Consider the following 27,290-nt stretch of genomic DNA (forward strand, 5'->3'; position numbering starts at 1 on the left):
ATTAACAATTGAAATCCAACACTGAATTAACTAACTAATTTAACCTGTCAATGATAAACTCAGGGAGAAATGATCTTTCGAGATAGAAAACTCTTTGAAAACTGTTCATTCCACAGATACAGATTAAATGTTAAGTTCTGTATTAGGTGCTTTATGCACACACAGAAGTTGTAGTCAGGTTGAGTAAAAAAGAAGAATGAGAAATAAAGTGATGCAGAGTAGAAATAAAGAAAAGATGAATTGACTGGTGATAGAAATGATGAAAAGTACAAAAAAAGAAAAGCCAAAATTGGAAGGCTTGGAAATGTGGAGAATTGTGAGGACTCTGGGATTCTATTCTATTTACAAATTAATAAGTATGTCTTCCAAAGTTTCAAAGATGGTGGCGGAAGAGAGGAGTCTCCCGGGTCAAAGACAAATGACTTTTACTTATAGCAAAGCAGGTATCATGTGCTTCATGTTCACATCAGTTTCCCTAGTCCCTCAGGTCTCCTGTAGGCAATACAGGTACAGGCTCATGTAGAGGTCTGTGTCATAGTTGAGGAAACTGGAAATTGGGAAACGCAAAACACATAAAGGCAAAACTGCCCAATTAACCTATGCCATAAAGGGAGACAGAATCTTTATTATCCTCAGTGTGTCTTACTTTGGAACAGAAATGTTTATTTAGTTTTCCAGAATTGCATGGAGGACTTAAATGGCCCTGCACATCAAAAGGGAGAGGGGGGGGGGAGGGAATCCCCTTCAAAGGAGGAAATGGTGCAGCAAACCCTTGAAAACTTGTAGCTGTTAAATTTAACAGCTAAATAAAATAAGATAAATAAATAAACCTCTCTGTTCATAGTAAGACACTCTATCTTCCAAGACTATTTATTATAGAAAATTCTTGAGAAAATATTCCAGAATAAAGCTACTAAAGCCAGAAGTCAAGGGTCATATGCTCTCTCTCATATGTGGAGGCTACAGAGAAGAAAAAAAATGTGTGGGTGTGGTCATCTCATGAAAATAGAAGAGATACCAGTAGATTAGAGGATAGAGCTCAAGGGAGATAAGAAGGGTAGGCAAAAGAGGAGATAAAGAGAAGATTAATGGAAATTATGCTGTATGTGTTTGATTATATCACAATGAATCCCACCACTATGCGTAATTACAGTACACCAATAAAATACTTATTGAAGGTTACTGAAGACTTGGACTTACAGATCACTGCAAGTTCTAGAATAGAGGGTTGACAACAGAATACAGAAGATACAGGAGTTTTGACCAGCACTTCTCTAACACTGTGCCATTCCGTGTCTTCATAGTTCTTTTCACTAGAGCAAAATAGGATCAGTACCAATCACTCTTCCACATGATCTTTAAAAACTCTTCTTGGCATTTGTGGTTAAAACAAGAAGTTAGTTGGATTTAGAAGACACAGGTTTATAAGACCCAAGGTGAACTTAAAAAGACATAGTAATTTGGGAATAGTTTTAAGTGTTGTTTTTTTCTTTTTTTCTTTTTTTTTTTTTTTTTTGCTGTATATGTTTTAAAGATAAGTTTTAAATATTCTCATTAATTTATTTTTGTTTATCTGTTGCTACTGTCTTAGGAAAAAAAAAAATCATTGTGGTGGTTGCCAAGCTTAGCAGCTTTAGGCCACTATTTATATTTTTTCCATACCCTATTCATTCCCATATCTTGTAGTGAACAAAACCAAAGCTCTTTGACCTCATTATTTTTTGTTTCACAGACACCCTAATGTTACATCTTAACCAAACAAGACAGAGACACTTTTATTGTTTTTCAGTGTGCAATACATTTCTGTTAGATTATAGCCTAAAACACTGAAATAATAACCCAAACACTATTTCTCAAAGTTATACAATCCATGAATGTGTGTGTGTGTGTGTGTATACAACAAAACTGAAAATCCATACATGATTAAAAACTTCCAAGAAATTTGGTATAGAAGCAATGTACCTCAGTATCATAAAAGCTTTATACAATAAGTTCATAGGTGACATTATACTCAGCCATGAAAAAAAGTCAAACTTTCTCTGAAGGTCAGGAACAGGACAATGATGACCATTCTTGCAAATTCTATTCAACATAGAATGGAAAGTCCTAGTGAGAGCAGCTGAGCAACTAAAATAAATAGATACTCCACAGAGAAAATGAGCTAAAGTTTCTGTTTACAGATGACTTAATCCCACAAATAGAAAATCCTACAGACTTCACACACACTCACACACACACACACACACACACCCCTCAGGAAATTTGCAGAGAAAATCAACATACAATAATCAGTGGTCTTTATCATCTCATGAAAATAGAAGAGATACCAGTAGATTAGAGGATAGAGATTATCAACCAACAATCTGAAAAAGCAATCAAGGAAATCCCTTTCACAATACCTAACAAAAATTAAACACATAGTAATAAATAAATACACAGAAGGTGAAAAGTCTATACACTAAAACCTAGAACACATGGATGAAATAAACTGAAGAAGTAGAAATAAGTGAAAAGATAGCCAGTTTGTTTATTGGAAGAACTGATCTTGTTAAAATGTCCACACTACCTAAAGTGATCTACAGATTAAATGCAATATCTACCAAAATTACAATGTTATTTTCCACATTAAAAAAAAAAAAATCTGTCCTAAAATTCACATGGAATCACAAAAGATCTCAAACAGTTAAAATAATCTTAAACAAAATGAAAAAAAATAGTGGTATCGGGGATGTGGCTCAAGCGGTAGCGCGCTCGCCTGGCATGCGTGCGGCCTGGGTTCGATCCTCAGCACCACATACCAACAGGGATGTTGTGTCCGCGGAGAACTAATGAATATTAAAAATTAAAAAAAAAAAATTAGTGGTATCATTCTACTTGACTTCAAAATCTATACAAAGCTGTAGTAATCAAAACAGCATGGTAATGACATTGAAACAAACACACAGACCAATGGAACACAAAAAAAAAAAACCACTGATTTATGGCCAATTTGATTTTCAAAAAAGATGCCAAGAAGATGCAAAGGAGAAAAGGTAGTCTCTTCAAAAAACAATGTTAGGAAAACTGGATACCCATATGTAGAAGGATGAGATTAGACATTCATCCCCTACTGTATAAAAATAAACTCAAAATGAACTGTGAAGTTACAGGTATGATCTGAAACTATAAAATGGTTAGAAAAAAACATGGGGAAAAGGTTCAGGAAAAGAGGCTGAGCAAATATTATTTTTTGTATATGGCTCCAAAAACACAGGCAACCAAAGAAAAACAAAATAATCCAATTACATCAATCTAAAAAACTTCTTTATAGAAAAGGAAGCAATCAATGTAGTGAGAAAATATATTTGCATAATGGAAAATATATTTGCAAACCCTACAATTAATAAGGAGTTAAACCCAAAATATGTAAGGAATTTTAACAATCTAATAGAAAACAAAAAAAAAAAAACTAATTAAAAAATGGACATGGGACCTCAACAGGTATTTCTCAAAAGCGGAGATACAAATGGCCAATAATTATATGAAAATGTGCTCAACATTACTAATCATCAGGGAAATGCAAATCAAAACTTAATGAGATATCACCTCACAACTGTTAGATCAGTTATTATCAAAAAAATAAAAGTTAACAAGTATGGAGAGCTTATGCAGAACAGGGTACACTGTGGTTGGGAATGTAAATTAGTATAGCCATAGTGCAAAGAAGTATGGAAGTTCATTAAAAAAATCAAGATAGAAGTGCCCTGAGATCTAGCAATTCTATTACTGGGTGTTTTTAAATAGGGAATGTCAAAGCGATATCTACATTCCTTGTTCCTGATAGCCAAGAGATGGAATCAGTTTAATTATCTATCAGTGGATGATCAGATAAGGAAAATGTGATACATATATACAACAGGACAGTCAACCTTCACAAAGAAGAAGGCCCTAGCATTTGTGATAACATTAGTAAACTTGGACATTATGTTAAATGAAATAAATAAGTAATAGAGGGGCAAATACTGTATGATCTCACTTATACATGAGTATAAAAAATATCAAACTTTTAAAAGCATGAGAACATAGTGTGTGGAAGAACTGGAGAGATTTTGACCAAAGGATACAAAATTTCAAACAAAAGGAATAAGCTCAAGAGATCCATTGTGTCTCATAGTGACTCTAATTAACAATATATAGCATATTTGAAAATTGCTGAGAGAGTAGACTTTAAGTGTGCTTACCACATAAAATAATAAGTATGTGAGGTAATACTTATTAAATAGCATCAATGGATGAATGAACAAAAAACGTGGTTTATATATGAGTATATGTATATGTAGTTTGACTTAGTCATTCCACAATGTGTACATATCTTTAAACACCATGTTGTATACCATAAACAAATAAAATTACTTTCCAATTTGAAAAATAGTCATAAGGGCTGGGAATGTGGCTCAAGCGGTAATGTGCTCGCCTGGCATGCACGGGATGCTGGGTTCGATCCTCAGCACCACATAAAAATAAAATAAAGATGTTGTGTCCACCGAAAACTAAAAAAATATAAAAAAAAAAAAAAACCTCTCTCTCTCTCTAAAAAAATAGTAATAAAAATAATAAAACTTCTCTGATGCAAACTTTCATACATAGTAATAAATAAATAGACAGTTGCTTTGATGTACTGTGTTACTTCATTCCATAAATACAGGATAGCTTTAGTGGGCTGTGATAAATATTAAGTAACCAAGTCTCTGAAAAACTAATGCCCCAAATTGTAGCAATTGCTAATTTATAAGCTGTAAGTAGTCAGTTTATCCAGCTTTTGCACTCCACTAAATATCATCATCAATTACTTTTACTTTCCATTTGTAATACAGACTGTTTAGAAAATGAAAAGGCTACAATTTGGTATGTCATTTCCAAAAGAAATATATATATATATATATATATATATATATATATATATGTATGTATATATATATACACATATACATACATATACATATATCTTGGTATGATGACAGCCACATAATTTCAAAGAGAATAAGCAAAGTTCTTCATTGCTGATGAATATGAGACTTACAAGTTACTATATTCACCAGAGCAGCAGGTATGTCATTGGCCAATATCTTCTCCTGTGTGTGCACATACACACTCTGAGAACTCACTAGAATGTTTCTTCAAAATTCAATTCAGCAGAGTTTCAGCCCATGGATGCAATTTCCGAGCCTCCCCCCATCACAATTGACCTTCTATTGTATATGCTCTCATGCATGTCACCAGTCTTCAGTATTTTTTTTCAAGTGGTACTGGTACTTGTTACCCTAGCTGTTCTGAAACTTGTGATCATCCTGCCTCAGCCTCCTCATTTGCTGGGATTATAGGTGTGCACCACCATATCCAGGGCTTACCAGTCTTCTTATCCATTCATGGTAATTCTCAGGCTTTCCCTTTCTGTATTTTGTTTTTCCCCATTTTCTCTATTCCCTTCCTTTTGAACTTCCTTGTGATGAATTTTATTATTAATATCCTTTATTTCTTCTTTTATAGTTTTCGTCTTCTTCTAACCATTGCCATATTCTGGGCTTTGTTTTTTCTTTTGTCCTTCTACAATTTTGCTAATTCTTTCTTTACAATTTCATTGATTTCCTATTTGATATATTTTTTGAATTTTTGACCTTACTATGTTTTTAAAGAGCATTTATTTCTGGTTCTTATTAAAATATGCTAGTCATTTTTTTAAAGCTCTGGTTTATCCTCAGTGCACCTATTTTATTTTTAATCTTTTTATTCAGCTTAAATTTCTTCATTATATAGACACTTGCAGATTCTCTATTATCTCAAATTCCGACAAATTCTATTTGTCATGTTTATTTTTCTTGCTGCTTTTGCAAATGTGAACCTTGATAGCTTCTCAATATACAGTGTCATTTTGAATTGTGATGGCACTTTATTCAGGGAATGTGGATGGTTGGGATTCCATAGACTTTGGGCTGAGGCAGTGTTTGCTAAATAAAAGGTTTTCATTTGTTTTCCAAAGGGTTTCACTGGTCTAAACCTAGTTTCACATGAATTTGTAGCCTTGCAGTTTCGAATATAGGAGAAGAGATTTGCAATTCTAGATCTTCAGCATGAGTCAATTTTAAATTTCTCTCACAATTCTTTTGCACTTAGAATCATAGGCATACACAAACATTCCTGATTTATCTATTTCAGTTCCTCTTTTACTGCATAGCCATTCTATTTTTTTTTTTTTTTTAAGTACGAATAGGTTCCAACACCTTGATTTGGTCAAGCCTAATGTTATCTCTTTTTTCCCTAAAGGAACATGGAAACCCTGATCCTAGAGATTGTGTCCTTTAGCCTCCATAGCATCAGCCTGGAAGTTTACATGTTTAATTAGTAATGTCTTTATCATTCCTCTCAGTGAGTTTACTTCCTTTTCCAGGTGGCTTAGCTATGTGTTTAATTTTTTTTTTCTTCTTTTTGTACATTTCTTTGCAGTGTAGGCAGATCTACATCAGCTCAGTGGCCAATGCTGTTAGAACAGGAAGTTTTTCCATTATAGCTAGTTTGTTTCCTAGCTTGTTTCCTTTTCTGCTTCTCTTACTAGAAAGTGATATAATTAAGGCTCTTAAAATGGAGCTGGAGGTCAGGAGGTAAGTCCTGTGTTCCTGGGATTTAGGTTTGGTGCAGATACCCAAAGCTTCTTGGCACCAGAAGTACATTCCTAAGCCCTGAGCAAGTCTTAGAGATTTCTCCTTGTGGACATTTAAATAAATAAAAGAAAGGTGTCCCTGTTCTTGATGCAAAATGCAAATGGATGACAGGAGTAGATTATGCCAGGATGCAATTACAGTGCTGTGGATAAAGGTGAATGGGGCAGAAAGAAATTGAATATTTTCACCTTTAAATTCTCACTATCTAGCAAAGTAACTTACACACATCCATAAAAAAAAAACAGGGTTCTTACCTGGCATCCAATACCCCACATAATTTCCTCCTCATTCCCTACTTTGGGGGGGGGGGGGCACATATACCTCTTTGTTAATATTCAAATTGCTAAGCATGCTCTAGATGTGCATTTCCTCTTTCCTTTTCCTGGACCACAATTCTCCAAAATACACATCTGAGTTTCTTCATGTCTTGCATCAAATGTCATCTTATTACAAATGCCATGCCCATCCACCTTCCTTCCTCTGGATGCTCTCCTCTTCCTGTTACTATAAATGATCAACCATTGTGTGGCAAAGTTAATATGGCCTTTCACGTACTCCCTTTGAGTACCAGCAATTTGCTTTTCTCTTTGACAGCAACAAAAATCTTCCTCTTTACTACCTCACACAAATTCTCCTAGAATCAAGCTGTTGCTCTCCACCTGGGGGAAAAAAAGAAAAAAAAAAAAAAAACAAAGTCCTGGGCAGGTAAAGATGGCGGGCTTGAGGCAGGGTGCTTATCCAGGTGGCTCCTCAAAGCGGGAAGTCAGCTTCTCAACAAGGTAGGTAACTAAGGGAAATAACTGAAACTTAATAACCGAAAGAAAAAAGAAAAAAAAAAAAAAAAAACCTATTGTGTCAAAGAAGTCAGAAATGTGAACCTAAAAAGGGCCCGCGCGGCCCCAGCATGGCTGCCGACAGGGGTAGTGAAGAAGGGCTGCAAGGCCGGAAAAATCGAGGAGATGGCAGGGCCAGCAGATTAAAAAATGAGACAAATAATTGACTTGGGGTAACCAAGATAGAGAAGAAGGCTGATCTTAGTAGACACAGAGTCAGTAGGGGAAGCACTTCAGTGAAAGCAGACCCAAAAATAACTTCCACAGGAAGGGGAAGCCTGTTAGGCACCGAAAATGGCCGCTCGGCTTCCGGGGCCGGGCCGCGGAGGCACTCCCCATGGCTGGGAAGGCACAGGCTTGCCCCAATAGAGAAGGTGACCGCCTGTAGTGTAGGCACCCGGCCTGAGAAAGCTGCCGCCTGGTGAGTTCCCAGCTGGGAAGAGTGTACCTCCTACAGCCCCTGCCCCAGCACTTCTGCCACTAGGAGACAGGACGCCAGGATCCCCCCCTCCCCAAAACGCTCCCAGAAAATGTCTGAAGCAGGGAGACAGAAACAGGCACAAAGAAAAGTTTTCCTGGACTCTTCAGGTTGTGGATCCCAAGGGAAAAGGCTACCCCTGTTGCGGGCACTGCAAGGGTCCCCCAGGAGCTTCTGCACTCCAGGGCAGGTACCTGGTATCTCATATTCTTGGCAGTGAAGTTTAGGTTGGCGGAGGTTTTATTCCTGTGACAGGAAAGTGGGTTTTACCAGAGGCCCTAGAGATCCAGATATCCTGTGGAGACCTAGGGATCCACATCCCTCCTCCAGCAGGGGGCGTGGGAGATTTCTCAAACACCCACCTAGAGAGTTCCATCTAAGGTAAACCCCAATTACTAGAATCTCAAGTTTAGAACTCTGCAACACCCTACACAAAAACACAGCTTGTCAAGGTCCAAATTGTGCTATTTCACTGTATGCTGGGAGACTGGAAGCCAGAGATCTGCTACGACCAGCTTTGCCTTCCAGTCAAAAAGGCTGGCAGTCAAGAGAGGAACACAAAGACATTGGACTTAACAACCCCCAGCCCTTGACCTAAGGGTTAGAAAGCCCAAAACAAATACCAAGAATGAAAATCCATCCCTGCTAACAGTTTTCACTATCTCACAAAATTAAGTCCTTTATTTTCTCAGCAAGATTTTTCTTTTCTCTTTTATTTATTTATATATTTTCTTTCTTCATTTCCTTTTCCTTTTCTTCATACTTAGTTTTATTTATTTTTTAAAATTTAACTGTTTCACTTTTTTTTTCAAACACAAATTCATTATGTTGTATTACTTTTTACTTTTTTCCACGATTTATGATTTTGTGTGTATTTATGTGTGTGTGTGTGCGTGTATGTGCGTGTGTGTGCCACTGCACTTGCCGGTGTGTATGTACTCACTACAGGGATGGGTTTGAAAAATATACATACATTCAAATAATTTTACTTTCACATTAACTGCTTCCTTCTACACCTGTTATTACTTAGCCTCAATTTGTCTTAGGTGGGGTTCAATTATATGTGAGTTTGAGCTGTCTTGATCTTACAATCCATACCTTCCTTCTTTTTCTTCCCTCTGCTTAAATCACTCTTTTCCCCCACTAACACCCCAATTTTTTCTGTTTCCACATCTTTCTATATTTTGTTGCTTTCTGTAAATCTTTTATTCCTCCTTCTTTACAGCCAATATCAGTGACATTTAAACACTTTTTTTTAATATTTCAAATTTTCTCTCACCACCATATTTTTTGATGCTTAAGAAACTTTAAGTCCACTAAATAAAAGAATTATATAGTTTATGTAATTCATACCCTATACATGTTGTTGTGATTAGTAATATAGTGGATAACATAGTAGACACTTGATGTTAAAAACCTGATCAAGTCCACAATTTTGTATTGCTGGTAGTGATGTTAGATGTGGACACCCACCATTTCTATATATGTGGCAATTATTGTTACAGATAACAAAGTAGTCACTGGACATTTATCTCACAAGGATGCATTTGTGGCTGACATTAGTGCTACTCCTGGCTATCCCCACCACTCCCACCAAGAGGGGCTAAAAATGATTAGAACACTTCAAGACTACAGAGTACAGATACTATTTCCAATAATCACTCACAATTCAGCCAAAGAATAGCAAATCTCACCCCACACATGATCTAGACCAACCTGAGCCTAAACATAACTTCAACTCATATAATTGGGGAGACAAAAACCCCACACCAAAAACCACATTCCAAGGAGGGACAACCAGAGAGGAACTTCAGATCACACCCCTTAACATCTACTCACATATCCAAAACAGCAAAGTCCCAGAACAAGTAAGATAATTACACACAAAAGGTCACACATTAAAAAAAAAAAAAAAAAAGAGGAAGAGGAATCCATCTGAATTGATGCAGAAATCCAAGACCTCTGAAAACATGAGGAAACAGGCAAGCCCTCACCCCATTCACAATCCCCCAAGAAAAGAACCCAGTGAGTGTAAGGTGTACAAAATTTCAGAGAAAGATTATAAAAAATTGATTATTTAAATGCTCAGTGGACTAAAAGAGGATCTAAGGAATGAATTAAGAGAGCAAATACAGAAGATGATTGACCACTTCATTAAAGAAATAGAAACATTGAAAACAAACCAACCTGAACTCTTAGAAATGAGACACAACCAATTAAATTAAAAATTTATGTGAAAGGCTTGAAGCCAGAATTAGGCAGATAGGCAAGGGTCCCAGAAAATGGAAGAATTGAAATGTTAATTACTTCAGAGCCCTTCCTCCACCCTAATCAAGATAACCTGCCACTGCTCCAACCTGTTGCTAAGGTAACCTGTCTTGGGTATTGTCTCTCCCTACAGGGAGTTGTTAATTACACCTACTTCCTACCCAGACCACTCCAACTTGGCCTCCCTAGCCCATCTGCTTCTCACCTTTTGGCCACCCCACTAAGCATCTCCCAGACCTATGCAGGAAGGAGAGAGAGCAGAACAAAGGAACTCTTGGACATATGAAAAGACAAAACACCTTAACTTCTAGGGATACCAGGATACCAGCTATGGCCCACTTCTCCCTCCTGGGAGAAGTCTGTGTTACCCCTTTTTAAATAAACCCTGCTTTATATGCTTGCCTTGGTGTGCTTCTCTAATGTTCAGACTTCAACATGTAAGGGAGCAGAAATCCTCACGGATAGCCAGTGGTATCAGCATCACTAACAGATTAGATTATATAGAAAATAGGATGTTAGCCCTTGAAGACAGAACTTTAGGCTTTGAGGACACAGTATATAAACTTGAATACACAGAATGCAATAAATGGGAAATAAAGAACATGATCAGAATATACAGAACTCTGAGACAACATCAAGAGATGAAACCCGAGAATCATTGGGATAGAAGAAAAACATAGGGACACAAGCAAAATGAATTAAGAACATTTTCCATGAGATAGTTACAAAAAACTTTCACTATATCAGAATGAAGACAGATGTCCACATACAGGAAGCAGAGAAGACCCCAAATAGACATGATCAGAAGATAAGTTCTCCAAGATACGTCATAATCAAAATATCTAACATAGAAATTAAGGAAAAATATTAAAAGTTGTAAGAGAAAAACTTCAGATCACATTAGAGGCAAAATAATAGGGCTCACTGCTTTCCAATTCAGACACTGAAAGCAACAAGAGCCTGAAATGATATGTGAAGCTCTAAACAAAAACAGTTGCCAACCAAGATTGCTATACCCAGCAAAACTCTTCATATTTGGGGAAATAACAAGAATAAACTAAAAAAAAAATTATGTCAACCGAGTCAGCACTACAAAGAATTCTCAAAGACAAACCGCACATAGAGGAACCCAAAAATAAATCCCAACTCCCAATTAGAAGAAGATCAATACCAGACCAATCATCTAAATGAGTATCAAGATAGAATTCAACATAAGATCTTCTTCTACTTCTCTTTTTAGGGTTCTGTAGTTTTCATTGTATAAATCTTTCACCTCTTTTGTTAGGTTGATTCCCAAGTATTTTATTATTTTTGAGGATATTGTGAATGGAGTGTTTTTCCTCATTTCTGTTTCAGAAGTTTTGTCCCTTGTATACAGAAATACCTTTGATTTATGCGTGTTGATTTTATATCCTGCCACTTTGCTGAATTCATTTATTAGTTCTAGTAGTTTTTTTGTAGACCCTTTTGGGTCTTCTAGGTATAGAATCATGTCGTCTGCAAATAGTGATAATTTAAGTTCTTCTTTTCCTATTTTTATGCCTTTAATTTTTTTTCGTCTGTCTAATTGCTCACAGAACTAACATCATCAAAATGGCGATATTACCAAAAGCTCTCTATAGGTTTAATGCAATGCCAATCAAAATCCCAACAGCATTTCTTGTAGAAATAGATAAAGCAATCATGAAATTCATATGGAAAAATAAAAGACCCAGAATAGCAAAAGCAATTCTAAGCAGGAAGTGTGAATCAGGTGGTATAGCGATACCAGATTTCAAACTATATTACAGAGCAATAGTAACAAAAACAGCATGGTACTGGTACCAAAACAGGCGGGTGGACCAATGGTACAGAATAGAGGACACAGAGACTAATCCACAAAGCTACAACTATCTTATATTTGATAAAGGAGCTAAAAGCATGCAATGGAGGAAGGATAGCATCTTCAACAAATGGTATTGGGAAAACTGGAAATCCATATGCAACAAAATGAAACTGAATCCCCTCCTCTCGCCATGCACAAAAGTTAACTCAAAGTGGATCAAGGAGCTAGATATCAAATCAGAGACTCTGCGTCTGATAGAAGAAAAAGTTGGCTCCAATCTACATATTGTGGGGTCGGGCTCCAAATTCCTTAATAGGACACCCATAGCACAAGAGTTAATAACAAGAATCAACAAATGGGACTTACTTAAACTAAACAGTTTTTTCTCAGCAAGAGAAACAATAAGAGAGGTAAATAGGGAGCCTACATCATGGGAACAAATTTTTACTCCTCACACTTCAGATAGAGCCCTAATATCCAGAGTATACAAAGAACTCAAAAAATTAGACAATAAGACAACAAATAACCCAATCAACAAATGGACCAAGGACCTGAACAGATACTTCTCAGAGGAGGACATACAATCAATCAACAAGTACATGAAAAAATGCTCACCATCTCTAGCAGTCAAAGAAATACAAATCAAAACCACCCTAAGGTACCATCTCACTCCAGTAAGATTGGCAGCCATTAGGAAGTCAAACAACAATAAGTGCTGGCGAGGATGTGGGGAAAAGGGTTCTCTTGTACATTTCTGGTGGGACTGCAAACTGGTGCGGCCAATTTGGAAAGCAGTATGGAGATTCCTGGGAAAGCTGGGAATGGAACCACCATTTGACCCAGCTATTGCCCTTCTCGGACTATTCCCTGAAGACCTTAAAAGAGTGTACTACAGGGATACTGCCACAACGATGTTCATAGCAGCACAATTCACAATTGCTAGACTGTAGAACCAACCCAAATGCCCTTCAATAGATGAATGGATAAAAAAATGTGGCATTTATACACCATGGAGTATTACGCAGCACTAAAAAATGACAAAATCATGGAATTTGCAGGGAAATTGAGAACATGAAACAATATACAAAGTCAATGCAGCAAAGAGTTGATTCTTCAAAAAGATAAGTAAGATTGATTTGATGAATCCATAGCCAGTTTATCACCAGAAAGACCCAAATAAAATTAGAGATGAAGGAGGAGATATCATCACAGACAATTCTGAAATCCAGAGAATCGTGGGCAGCTATTTTGAAAATTTATACTCCAACAAACTGGAAAGTCTAGAAGACATTGATAAATTTCTAGAGAGAATATGACCTGTCCAAATTGAATCAGTAAGATATAGACAAACCAAACAGACCAATATCAAGTATTGGAATTGATACAGCAATTAAAAGCCTACCACCAAAGAAAAGCACAAGAACAGATGGATTCTCAGCTGAGTTCTACCAGAACTTTAAAGAATAACTAGCACCAGTTTTTCTCAAATTATTCTATGACACTGAAAGAGAACAAGCACTTCCAAATACATTTTTTGAAGAGAATATAACCCTGATTATAAAACCAGATAAAGACACATCTAGGGAAGAAAATATTAACAAACTGCATTCAAAAATACATTAAGAAGATAATACACCATGACGAAGTGGGTTTCATCCCAGAGATGAAAAGTTGGTTCAACACAGGCAAATAAATAAATGTAGTTTATCATGTAAATAGAATTAAGAAGAACCATATAGTCATCTCAGTAGACATAGAAAAGGCCTTTGATAAAAGACAATGACCATTCTTTTTAAAAACATTGGAGAAAATAGAGATAGAAGGAAATTACCTCAACATTATAAAGGCAATACATGACAAACCCAAAGCCAACATCATACTGAATGGAGAAAAACTGAAAGCCTTTTTAATGTAGTTCTCAAAACTCTAGCCATAACAATAAGCCAAAGGAAAGAAATTAAAGGGATACAAATAGGAAAAGAATAAATATATCAAATTATCACTGCTGATGACATGATCCTACATCTTGAAGACCCAAAAAACTCTTCCAGAATACTTCTAGAGCTTATAAATGAATTTAATAAAGTAGCAGGATACAAGATTGACACTTATAAATCAATAGCTTTTCTAGAATCTAATAGTGATTTTGCTGAGAAAGAAACAAGGAAAACCATCCCCTCCATGATATCCTAAAATAATAAAATAAAATACCTGGGAATTAATCTAAATAAGGTAGTGAAAGTTCTCTGCAATGAAAACTATGGAACACAGAAGAAATAATTGAAGAATATCTCAGAAAAGACCTCCCATGTTCGTGGATAGGCAGAATTAATATAATCAAAATGACCATGCAACCAAAAGTAATATACAGATTCAATGCAATCCCCATCAAAATACCAATGACAGCACAGTGGATGTGGTGTACACATTTATCCCAGCAGTTTGGGAGGCTGAGGCATTAGGATCATGAGTTCAAACCAGCTTCAGTAAGTTAGCAAGGCACTAAGCAACTCAGCAAGACTCTGTCTTTAAATAAATATATAAAAAAGGGCTGGGGATGTGGCTCAGTGGTTGAACATCCCTGGTTCAATCCCAGGTGCCCAAAAATAAAATAACATAAAAGACATTCTTTATATAATTAGATAAAACAGTCCCTAAGTAATGTAATTAGACCTTTATTTTTCACTCTGCACAAAAGTCAAATCAAACTGAAAGAATTAAAAAATTAGTTCAGAAATTTTGAAACTGCTAGAAGAAAACAGGGTCAACATTCTATCACATTGGTACAAGCTCCGACTTCCTCAACAAGACACCTAAAGCTCAAGAAATAAAAGCCAAGAATGAATAAGTGGGACACTAGCAAATTAAAAAGCTTCTGCACAGCAAAGGAAATGATTAAAAGAGTTAAAAGTGAGCTTATATAATGGGAGGAAATTTTTGCCAGCTACTCCTCTAACAGGGGATTAATATCCAGAATATATAAAGAACTCAAAATACTCAATGCCAAAACAAACGAATAACCCAATCAATAAATGGGTAAGCCAGATGAAATGGCTCATGCCTGTAATCCCAGCAGCTGGGATGCTGAGGCAGGAGGATTACAAGTTCAAAGCCTGCCTTAGCAAATTAGTTGCCCAAAGCAACTCCACAAGACCCTGTCTCTAAGTAAAATATATTTAAAAAGAGCTGATGGTGTTGCCCAGGGGTTAGGCACCGCTGCTTTCAATCCCTGGTCCAAAATAAATATTAGGGAGAAACCAAATAGAAATTTCTCAAAAGAAGAAACACAAATGGCCAACATGTGTGAAAAATGTTCAATATCTCTAGCAATCAGAAAAATAAAAATCAAATCTACGCTAAGAGTTCCTCTTACTTCAGTTAGAATGGCAATTATCAAGAATATGGATAATAATAAATGCTGGTGAGGATATGGGGGTAAATGTACACACATACATTGTTGGTGGGACTTCATATTAGCACAACCACTTTGGAAAAGAGTGTAGGAGATTCCTTAAAAAATAGGAATGGGACCACCATATTACCCAGCTATTCCATTCCTTGATATTTACCCAAAATAACTAAAACCAGCATACTATACTGATATAGTGAAGCGTAATTCACAATAGCCAAATTATAGAATTAACTCAGATGCCCATCAGTAAATGAATGGATCAAGCAAATGTGGTATATATACAAAATGGAATATTACTCATCCATAAAGGAGAATGAAATAATTGCACTTGCTGGCAAATGGATGAAATGGAGAAAATCATACTAAGGGAAATAAGCCATCTCAGAACATCAAGGGTTGAATGTTTTCTCTCATATGTGGAAGCTAAAGAAAAATAAGCAAAATAAGGCAATGGGGGGAAGGGATTGGATATCATAAAGATATAATGAAGGTCAGTGGAGCAGAAATAGGAGATAGGAGGGAGAAAGGGAAAGGGAAATAAATACAGAATGAACTAACAGAATTATGTTATATACATATACAAATGTACCAAAGGGAATATCTCCTCTATGTATGTGTAAAAAGTACCAAATAAATAACTAATTAAATAAAGGAATGAAAGGAAGATCAGTAGAGGAAATGTGGAATAAATATACCAGAATCATTTTATATACATATATAATGATAAAAAATAAATATATAAATAAAAGGGGCATGAAGATGGGAGAATAGAGAAGGGATAGAGATCGAAATAAAATTACTTGTATGTATAATTTTGTTCAAAATGAACCAAATATTACATATAAGACTGTAATAAAAAAAATAATCTTGCCCCCTTTCACCTCAAGGCGCACTATATTGAATTCATGTCTGGCCTCCCTCTAGATCATGATTTTTTTTTAAGAATCTGTGTTTACTTGCTATATGCTGACTTCTCTTTACTTTCTTCATGACTGTTACTATTCATGGACATATTATTTATTAATAAGCTTTATTTTTAAATTTTTTTACTGTCTGTTTTACCATACCCAATGACACTAATGATCTTAAGAAATTGCAGCCCTGAATGTTGCTGCCATCTAAAATAAATTTATTGTATATATTTGTTGGATCAATGAGGGAATTCCCAGGTGCCTCTAGGGAGCTCCCAGGCCATTATGGTCATATCTGAAATGTTCCCTAAGGTCAGGGTCACAAGTTGAGAAAAGTGGTTTGGATTTGGCATCACAGATTCTCAGTGCAGCATTATTTCACTTTGTCTCCTCTTTCCTCAAACCTCTAAATCTTTGCCCCATTTCTCTTCATTCTAATTCTCATTCTCATCTTCCTATTTTACTGACAAAATTGTTGCAATCAGAAGGGAGTATCACTGGCTCCTAACATATACCTGCCTGTCTAATGGTATCTTGCCAGTGAACGCTGGTTAATTCCTGTTTCAGTGACTGAGTTGCCAAAACTTCTATCCAAGGACAAGGCTGAAAACACCACCCATCAAAAACTAGATTCCGCTTCCCCCCCACCTCTTTTTTTTTTTTTTTTTTTTTTTTTTTTGTGGTGGAGTACCAGGGAATGAACTCAAGGGCACTCAATACTGAACCACATTCCCAGCACTATTTTGTATTTTATTTCGAGACAGGGTGTCACTGAGTTGCTTAGCACCTTGCTTTTTCTGAGGCTGGCTTTGAACTCTCAATTCTCCTGCCTCAGCCTCCTGAGCCATTGGGATTACAGATGTGTGCCACTGTGCCCGGCCCTCTCCCCTTCTTGAGGACAGGCCTCCCTTATTTTCTCTCTATAGCATCATCAGTTTTCATTCTTTAGAATCATCCTCAAATGACTATTTTCCAAACCAAAACAAATAAAATAAATTAGTAGATGTAAATCCCTGGGCCTCCATTTCTCCTTCTGAGAGCTGTACTATTTCTACTACTTCTATTTTTTCCTGTGGAGTAAAACTCCTTAAAATATAATTATACCTGATGTCTTCAATCTGTTAAAATAACATAATTTTCTCACCCATATTCTGCAAAAAACTGCCTTTGTCAAGGTCACAGTGACCTCCATGTTGTTTCTTTTCTTTTCTCCTTCATTCCTGTCTACTCCTTTTCTCTATCTTTTGCTAATTTTCTCTCTCCTAATCTTCAAATTGAGCACAGGGGTTCAGTCCTTGAGCCTTTCTTTTTCTTATACAACTCACTCTGCAGGGTATCACAGTTCAGTCTCATGCTAGTAAGTGCCAAAACTTCCAAATTGGCTTTTTTTTTTTTTTTTTTTGGTGCTGGGAATAGACACAGGGGCTTGTTCATGCAAGGCAAGCACTCTACCAACTGAGCTATATCCTCAGCTCTGGCTTTTTTTTTTTTTTTTTCAATGTATTGAGGATTGAACCCAGGAGCACCTCTCCACTGAGATGCATTCCCAGTCTTTTTTTTTTTTTAATTTTTATTTTGAGCAAGGGCCTTGCTAACTTACTGAAGTTGACCTAAAACTTCAATTTTCCTTCCTCAGCCTTTCAAGATGTATGCCCCTACATCTGGCCCAAATTGATATCTTTGACCTGGACTCTTTCTTTGACTTCCAGACCTTCATATCTAACTGCATATTGCTTATCTCCACTAAGAGGACAAATAAGCATCTCAAACTTAACATATATTACATGCAGCCTAATTAGCCCCCAAACACATCATCTGCTTCTCTAAAATCATTTCTGTCTCATGATTTGTCCGTGGCTAATCCAGAGAAATTTCATTGAGTCTCCTTTCAAAATGCATCCAAAATTTGACCATTTCTCCACTCTTTCTGCTGCTGCCACTTTGGTCTAAGTTCCAATAATTTATGCTGCAAATGATTGCAATAGTTGGCCAAATAATCACCTGAATTTATTCATGCCACTTTTTGGTCAATTCTTTATAAAACAGAGTGATCTTGTAAAACCATGAGTCAGATCACCTTCATATTTTCCATTATCACCGTATTTTTAATAGACAAAAGCACCCACATGGCCTAGTCATCTACTATTTCTCTGGCGTTGTCCCCCGTGCTCAATTCTTGATCACTCCACTGGAGTCACACTGAACTCCCTGTAGTTGTACAATCATGCCAGTACTCACCCACAGCTTTTGTGCTTGGTATTCCCTCTGCCTGGAGATGTGTCCCCCACTGCTAGATTCACATGACAAACAAGTTTATAATTTTATACTTCCTCAGCTTGCATGTTCCATTTCTCTGCATTCATTTTGGTAATGATTACTATCTTATAGATACTCCAATTATCTCTCTCCTTTTTAACAAATACATAATATATAGGCATTTTCCCATAACCCTTGTACTGGGGATTGAACCCAGGGGTGCTCTACTACTGTGCTACATCGAAGCCCATTTTATATTTTGAGACAGAGTCTCACTAAGTTGCCCAGATTGGCCTCACACTTGTGATCTTCCTGTCTCAGTCTCCCTGGTTGCTGGAATTACAAATGTGCACCACCATATTCAGCAATGTACAGTTTTTAAGACTCTTTGGGATAATATAAAAAATAGCATAAACTGAAAAGAGCAGAAATTCTCCCTCACAGCTCAGGGAAGTCCAAGATTTTAGTATCAGCAGATTCTATGTTGGATGGGGGTCTTCTTTCTCATGGATGCCTTATGGATGCAGGTTCACATGGTAGAAGGGGTGGGCTAGCTCTCTGGGATCTCTTTAATAATGGCAGTAATCTAACTCACGAGCCTCTACCTAAATGGCCTGTTCATATCCAAAGTCCCCTTTTCCTCATACCATCACCCTGGAGAGTAGGATTTCAACATAAGAAATTTAGGGGAATACAAACATTCAATCCATAACAACACTATATCTAAAACATACTAATTTCCTAGCATAAGTAAGTGTCCAATAAACAAATTCTTGCCTTCAGATTAAAGCTTTTGCTAATGCTGGGCATCCACTTGGGAGTAGAGCACAGCCCTTCTCCAATGAGAAAAACCCATCTCTCTCTTTCATCTTTGTCACAGGGAACCTACTCTTTCTCAGGGAAGCCAATCCCTCTTCCTTTTCTACTCTTCTTGAGTGTCTAAATCATATCATCTATCCAGAGGGCCCAGAAACTTCAGTTATTCACCCTAATAATACACAAAAACATACACAATGTAAGTAAATACTTGAGCCACAACAACCAATAAGTTTACTTGTTGTGATCAAGTAGGGAAAACAACTCAGTTTGAGGAAATCCTCTGGACCATGTATTTGTTCTAGAGGGGTTGCTGGAACATACTGCTTGCCCGCATTTTATTTTGCTAAGTTTTGCCAGTTTCCAATCCCACAAGCAGGGAATAAGAGGGTTTTCTTGCCATACATTCTCCATCCAGACTTTTTAACCAGTACAAAAGGATCTGATTTAACTTGTTTTACTGTGATTACTGTAGTTTGTGCATCTCTTAATATACTGGTTGGATATTAGAGCATTTTCCTTTTTGTGAATCATTTATTCAATTCATTTGCATTTTTCCCAATTAGCCTACCTCTTGTTTTTAATTAATCTTTTGCAAATATAGGTATTATCTTCCAGCTTCTTATTTTTCTGTAATCTTTGTGTAGGATGTTATACACTTAACGAAATTATTTAATTACTGGGTAGTCGAATTTTTATACTTTTGCTCAAAGAATACTGTTTATGAAAGTTCCATTTTGCAATTTTTTAAAATTTTATTATATCAGCCAGCATCAAAGTTTACCTTCAAAACTTTAGGTTTTAACTCACATTAGGTCCATCTTTGCAAGTGGTCTAATGTTGAGATCCAAGTTTATTTTCCTATGTTTAATGAGTCTGGCTTGCCAACACCATATAGTAAAGCAATCTGTTCTTTTTTATTCATCTTTGATGCCTTCTTTATCATGTATTAAGTTATAAAATAAATATCTTTTTTCTGAGATGCTCCTGAGCTCACATTATTTTTTTTTAATACTGTGGTTTTGGAATATGTATCTAATAGAGAAAGTCAACAGTCTTTGCTCTTTTTTCCTTCAAAAAGAACTCAAGTATTCTTAGCTATTATATTGAAATTCTGGAATGAGCTTGTTCATTCTTCAAAAATATCTAGTTGAAATTAAAACTGGGATTTTATTGGACTTTTTATAGATAATTGGGGCAAATTGATGTATACTCATTGTTTTATATCTATGAAGATAGCATATTTCTGTTTATACTGAGTTTCTTTTAATTTCTTTTATATAGACTTATAATTGAGAAAACTTTTTGAGAACATGATTTTGTATAACTTTCAGGAATCACTTGTACCTGTTAAGTCTAGCACTTTTGTCAGGGAAGAGGCAAAAAGGAATACCAGAAGTGAAACATTTCTCACTATTATTACTTAGAGTTTTGCTGGAGAACAAGTGGTTAGGAACAGCACAATAATTTACAATAGGACTCTGAGGTCAGAGCCTTTGAGTTTGATTCTTCACTCTGCTCTTCACTAATTTGGGCAATAAACTAACCTCAGTTTCCTCATGTGTAAAAAAGAGTATAATAATATTGACTAGTTCACAAAGATGTTGTGAAGATTAAAGGGCAGAAAAAACATAAAGTCCTTAGTACAATGCTTGGCTTACAGCAAATATTCAATAAACACTGACAACTGTAAAGAGTGAACATACACAGCCACAGGTGTCAAAGCACTAACCCAGAGCCTGCATCATAGAGAATATCTTATTTTCTGGAGATCAAACCCAAGTACATCATTGCCTAAGTGGCTCACCTCCCACGCTGTGGACAAAGTATACTTTTTCTACATTTTGTATCTGATATTGGCACCTGTTTAGGAAAAAGGCCTAATTTATATCCCTTGTGAGTCTGACTGTAATTTACAAAGGTTTAAATCCATTAGGACATACTAAATTTTTCTGATGTTCTTTAGACGGCATCTGCACTTTCCAGCTCATGCTAATGCAACTGTCTATAATTATTAGTGATGTACAAAATGTTTAAATCTATTTATTATAAAAAAGGCCCTGGAATGGAGGGCCTTTTTCTTCCATCTCTATATGCTGTTATATGGATAAACAAACTGAATTTTGGAAAACTTAAGTGACCTGACCAAGTTTCAACAGAGTCAGAACTGAGTCTTGAATTCAGATCTCACTTTTACTATCAAGGTCTCTCCATTTTCTCAGTGTTAAGGAACATTCAGTAAAAAGTTTTTGGATTGTAAATATCCTGTTAATTGATTGTAAATTTAATAATCAATCTGAATGATTTTAAAAAGAATAGTCCTAAATGTGAGGAGACAAATAGCAATTAATAGTTTTTTTTAAAAAATGGGTCCTAGCTGAGTGTGGAGGCCCATGCCTCTAATCCCAGTGACTCAGGAGGCTAAAGCAGGAGGATAGCAAGTTTGAGGCCAGCCTCAGCAATTTAGTGAAGCCCTCAGTAACAGCAAGACTCTGTCTCAAAAAAAAATTTAAAAAAATAAAAAAAAAATTAAAAGGCCTGGGGATGTAGCTCAGTGGTTAAGCATCCCTGGATTCAATCTCTAGTACAAAAAAAAAAAAAAAAAAAAAAATCCCTAGAGAAATTTAGATAAACTATCAGGGAATGTCATCCTTAACTTGGGTTATATATATCAACTATATTTTCAAAGCTTATCTTTTTATGTGCCAAACATTCCATACCACTGTGTTCTATTATATCACTTTTTAGTCTTAATTCGTTTGTATAACAAGAGAATGGAATATATCTTTTTTTTGTCTATTTGGAAGAAAAATTTCCTTTTGTGAATATCCTGCAAATCTCACAAAACCAACCAAGCTTGGAAATCCAGGAGCTTATTTCTTGAACTCCATGGCTCAGTAAAGATGCATGTCCTATTGCTATTTCTCATGTCTTGGATTGGTTGAAGTTTGACATAGGAGGGCACATAGCAGTTTACCAAAATGATAGCCTTTAGAACGTTTGTTTTATTTTTCTTTTAAAGTCAGACCACACAAAGAATTATTCATCTAGATCAAAAAATCTTCACACTTTTCAGAACTGCTTAGGAAACTGCCAGGGAGAGCACAGCAGTGTGAGAACCACAGTCAGCATATGCCACAGCATGTGCCTCTTGAGCACCTTTCTTCCCTTTAGAGATGCTCAGAGTGGTGCATGGCTCTGGGCCCTTTCTCAGAAGTTCTAATGCAACCTGCCCACAGCCCCATGAACTTGGTGACTGGAAGGGCTCTTTGTGGGTTCATCCATGAGTGAGACAAAAGCACCAGCTGGGTGAATCAGAAGTGACTTCTTGGTTTCCCAAGTCAATATGCACACCTCTGGATAGCATTGGAACAGGCTAAGCTCACCCAGCACAGCAGAGACACCCTTTTAAAGCCCTTGCTAGAAGGCAGAGAAAGGGGAAGTTTCCTCAGCGTTTAGCAACCTGTTTCTCCCCACTGTTAACCTTTTAATCACACATTTGCCCCATTAACTGAAACTTGATGAAACATATATAAATGTGGAATGTCTTGAAGTCAACAATTGCATTGAAAAATAATGATATTATTGACTATACAAGGCAATTTCTTCAAATCAAGTAATGATGTGATGTGTGTGGTTAACCGGATCAACCCAGGAAGTGGTTTTATTTAAGTTTTGTGCTCACCCCTCACCCCCGCCCTTTTTTTTTTTTTTTTTTTTTTTTTTTGCAGTACTGAAATTAAGCAGCAGCCAACATAGGCCTACTCTTAAGACATGTGACTTTACTGTTTTCCGTTTTTGTTCAGTCATTAACTGTTAGGAGTTGATGGCAGTTTCAATAACAAGTCATCACTGAAAAAAGGTAAGTAAGTTTTAAATTTATATTATTCATGGAATTTAAGCTTGAAAAATGTGTGGCAGAGTCTCCTGTATCTTGGTGTGAACATATAAACAGTTTTACAAAATGTTATGCTTTTACCTGTTATTAAAACTTTCGCCTGTTTCCTTTGGTTTAGAAAAGCATGTTCTTTTCATATTTGTAACTATCAAATTCTAAAGTCCTTTACCAAAAATATTATACTATGATCATTCACTGAGACTTTAGACTAAAATATTAAATACATAGTACAGTATAGTTGGAAGGTGCTTTTATAAATAACTACTAGAAAAAAAAACGTGGGATTATGTATCTTTTGACTGTTTTATAAAAGTTTGTATTATTTAAGATCCACATATGAGAGAGAAAAAGGTATTTCATAACAACAATAAACAACATCTTAAATTTCAGTGTGAAAGTTACCGGCCTTAAAACATTGTATTAAAGGCAGCACTAAAAGCCCTTTTAAAAAGGTTCTTATATATGACCATATTAAATCACCATTGAAAAGCAAGTTTTAGAATACAAAAAATATTCTATCTCATGATGATTGATTTTTTCCCTAAATTTTATTTATGACCTATGGTAAATGTAGGGCAATTTTCTAATTCATAAACAAAACTTTGTGTTTGAAAGAGACGTCACAGCCAATCTCACTGAAGAGCTTACTTCTGGGAAGAGAGGCAAACTAGAGATGTACTTTTGTTTTTAAAAGTAATTATATAATTTCACTTATTTGAGATATTAAAAAAATAATGAACCTTAGAAATTTAGAGGATTTGTTAATCATAAAATAGCAAAAATTTTTATTTTTATTGAGTATTTGCTTTTATGAAATATTTTATGTGCTCTATGTGCAGAAACTCTAAATATTGCCAATTTAAAAGGAAAATGCCTCAAATGAATTTGAATATAGATTTTGAAAAGAATTTTAATAAAAGCCCAAGATATAATCCACTCCTCCCTAATATTATTTTTATTGTGCTGTTAGATGGAAGAAATGATGGCCCCACAACACTGATATTTTTGTATTATTAAAATATAGCTATAGGATTGATAAGTCACAACGGTTTCTTTTTTTATTGTCTTCTATTGAAAGACACATATAAATGTTTTTTGACATGGTCAATTTAGTAGGAAATTATTAGGCATACTAGCACACTCCATTTTAAGAACTCTTCCATTGTCAATACTGAAGATAGCTACTTGTTGACTATTCAAATGCTTATGGAAAAATAGAGATTAGGACATAGTGTCTAACACTGATTTTTACTGCTAGAGTATTAGAAGACCCTGGTAATATGTATTTGCTTTGATATTCTGATTAGAATTTCAATTTGTTGTGTTTCCTCACAATGGAAAGCACTATTTGAATCTGTCTTCAATATTGCGGTTCTGAACCTCTGCATCTATAGAAGCTGTATAATTCAGATAATTTTGGTTGATATGTTATTACTTTATTTCATTGTATTATGAAAGAACATCACATGAATAAACACATGTGGTACTTACACATTATAAGAATGAATATCTTGATAATCATCTGACATGAACAAAAAGTCCACAAAGTTCTTAAAACTGTTAATACTTTTAAGAACCAAATTTTTTGTAAAAATAAGTATTTCCTAAAGAAATTATAAAGTTAAAAAAAAAAATATATATATATATATATATATATATATATATATATATATATATATTAGGGCATAAAATTAGGGATAAATTGCTTGGAATGGATTGGAGAAAGCAATGATTGGGGTAACAGGTAAACTATGATATTTTCTGAATTGTTTTAAATACAAGTGGTAAATAATCTCCTGAGTGTTCAGATGTAATCTTAACCCAATAAGTCCCAAGTTTGTAATTCTATTAATATTTCAGTGACACAGGCTTATTGAAATGGTTTAAAAGTCATAATCTAGAACTTGTATATTATTAAATTAATATTAATTAACACAATAACATTAATATTAGCATATTGATTATCAATATTCTGTAATTTAATATGAATTAATATTACATTATAATGCAGTTATATTTTAATATAATATTATTTATATATTATAATTATATATTACATATTATTTTATAGTGTATATATAATAATTTATATTATATAATTATATTTTATATTATGTACTATATTTAAGTCATTGGTGTTTCATATCTGGACTGATGAGACAAAATGGGTTAAGACTGTCAACATAAATGAGTTACTGTAGATTATTAGATCATAATACTTTTAGATGGGTAAATAGGAACCAAGTTTTGGGGAAATTAAACAATAGAGAACAATTTCAATTGGAAAGTCATTTTAAAGCTGATTTGTTAAAAGAATATCAAGCTTTTGCTAGCATTCAGCAAGACTCAAAAAGGAGAAAGCCTGTCTGTGATATTTGTGCTTGTGCCTGTCTTCAGTGCTCTGTGTAGAGCTGCCTGCACTGTCCCTGGTTTAGAGGGCCACAGCTTTGGTACTTTGAAGTGTACACCCAGTTTGCTCCTTCTATTCCACTCCCATTGCCTCTAAAATGCGCTTGCCCCATCTTCCAGCACTTAGGAAATTTGATACAAACAACCCACTCTCACAGAAGGCTGTAGAGCCTTGGCATCCTTGTCAGGCCTTACCTTATGCTCCCAGTAGAATCTCAACAGTTTCTCTTAACAGACAGGACACAAATTATGGATTAAACTCCAGCATTTTAGTTTCTTTTTTTTTAATATTTATTTTTTAGCTGTAGTTGGACGCAATAGCTTTATATTATTGATTTATATGTAGTGCTGAGGATCGAACCCATGGCCCTGCACGTGCCAGGCAAGCATTCTACTGCTGAGCCACAATCCCAGCACCCACCCCCAGCATTTTAGTTTCAAGAGAAGACTCTGATGCCATGGCAAATAGTGGAGGAGAGATATTTTGTGATAGAGTTTTTTTTTTTTTTTTTTTTTTTTTTTTTGTGTGTGTGTGTACCAGGGATTGAACTCAGGAGTACTCAACCACTGAGCCACATCCCCAGCCCTATTTAGTATTTTATTTAGAGACAGGGTTTCACTGAGTTTCTTAGTGCCTCGCTTTTGCTGAGGCTGGCTTTGAACTCATGATTCTTTACCTCAGCTCCCAAGCCACTGGGATTACAGGTGTGCACCACCTCACCCAGCTGGTAGAGTGTTTTATCACCATTGGATCTGCCTGTAGTATTTAAAGAGAGTTGAGAGTGTCTCCACGAAGGACTCAACAGAGAGTTTACATTTCTCTAACATATTCCTGAAGAAATATAAACTTTCATAGTGCAGGTGAAAAATAATTGCACTACACTTTGAATTTAGATATTTGAATTTTTAATATTATTTTTAGTGTTTAAAATTTTTGGATATTTACACTTTGAAAATATTTAACATTATCAATTATTTTATAGTTTTATTTTTAAAGTCATGTAATACTCTGAATTTAACTCTTTAGATACCAGAAGCATATTTCTATAACTTAAAAATAAGTGATATATGACTAGACTTGGGAATGCATTTTAAGTGTTCTAAATTTCAGCTTATAGTAGGCTAAAGCTTTTTATTTTCAGGTAATAGAAAATGAATTAAAACTGGCCTAGACAATAACAACGTTTCTTATTTTTGAGAAATCCAAGGATGACAAACTCAGGAATGGCTCACCCAGGAACTCACACAGGTTATCAGGATTAGGCCTCAAATTTTTTTTTGTTGTTGTTGTTCTTTTGCTTTTCACTGTGCTGTGAATTGTTTTGTCAGAACCTCCCACTGAGTTAACAAGAAGATTTTAGGTTTATGCCAGATCCTTTCAGTAAAATGTATCAAAAGAATGCCTTTTCCCATCACCACAGACCCTCAGATTTAGATCTGGTTGGATAAAGTTGAGTCACATGACCAGAGCAGACCAATAGATATGGAC

Source organism: Urocitellus parryii, chromosome 1 (assembly GCF_045843805.1).
Source record: "Urocitellus parryii isolate mUroPar1 chromosome 1, mUroPar1.hap1, whole genome shotgun sequence".
Classification (NCBI taxonomy): Eukaryota; Metazoa; Chordata; class Mammalia; order Rodentia; family Sciuridae; genus Urocitellus; species Urocitellus parryii.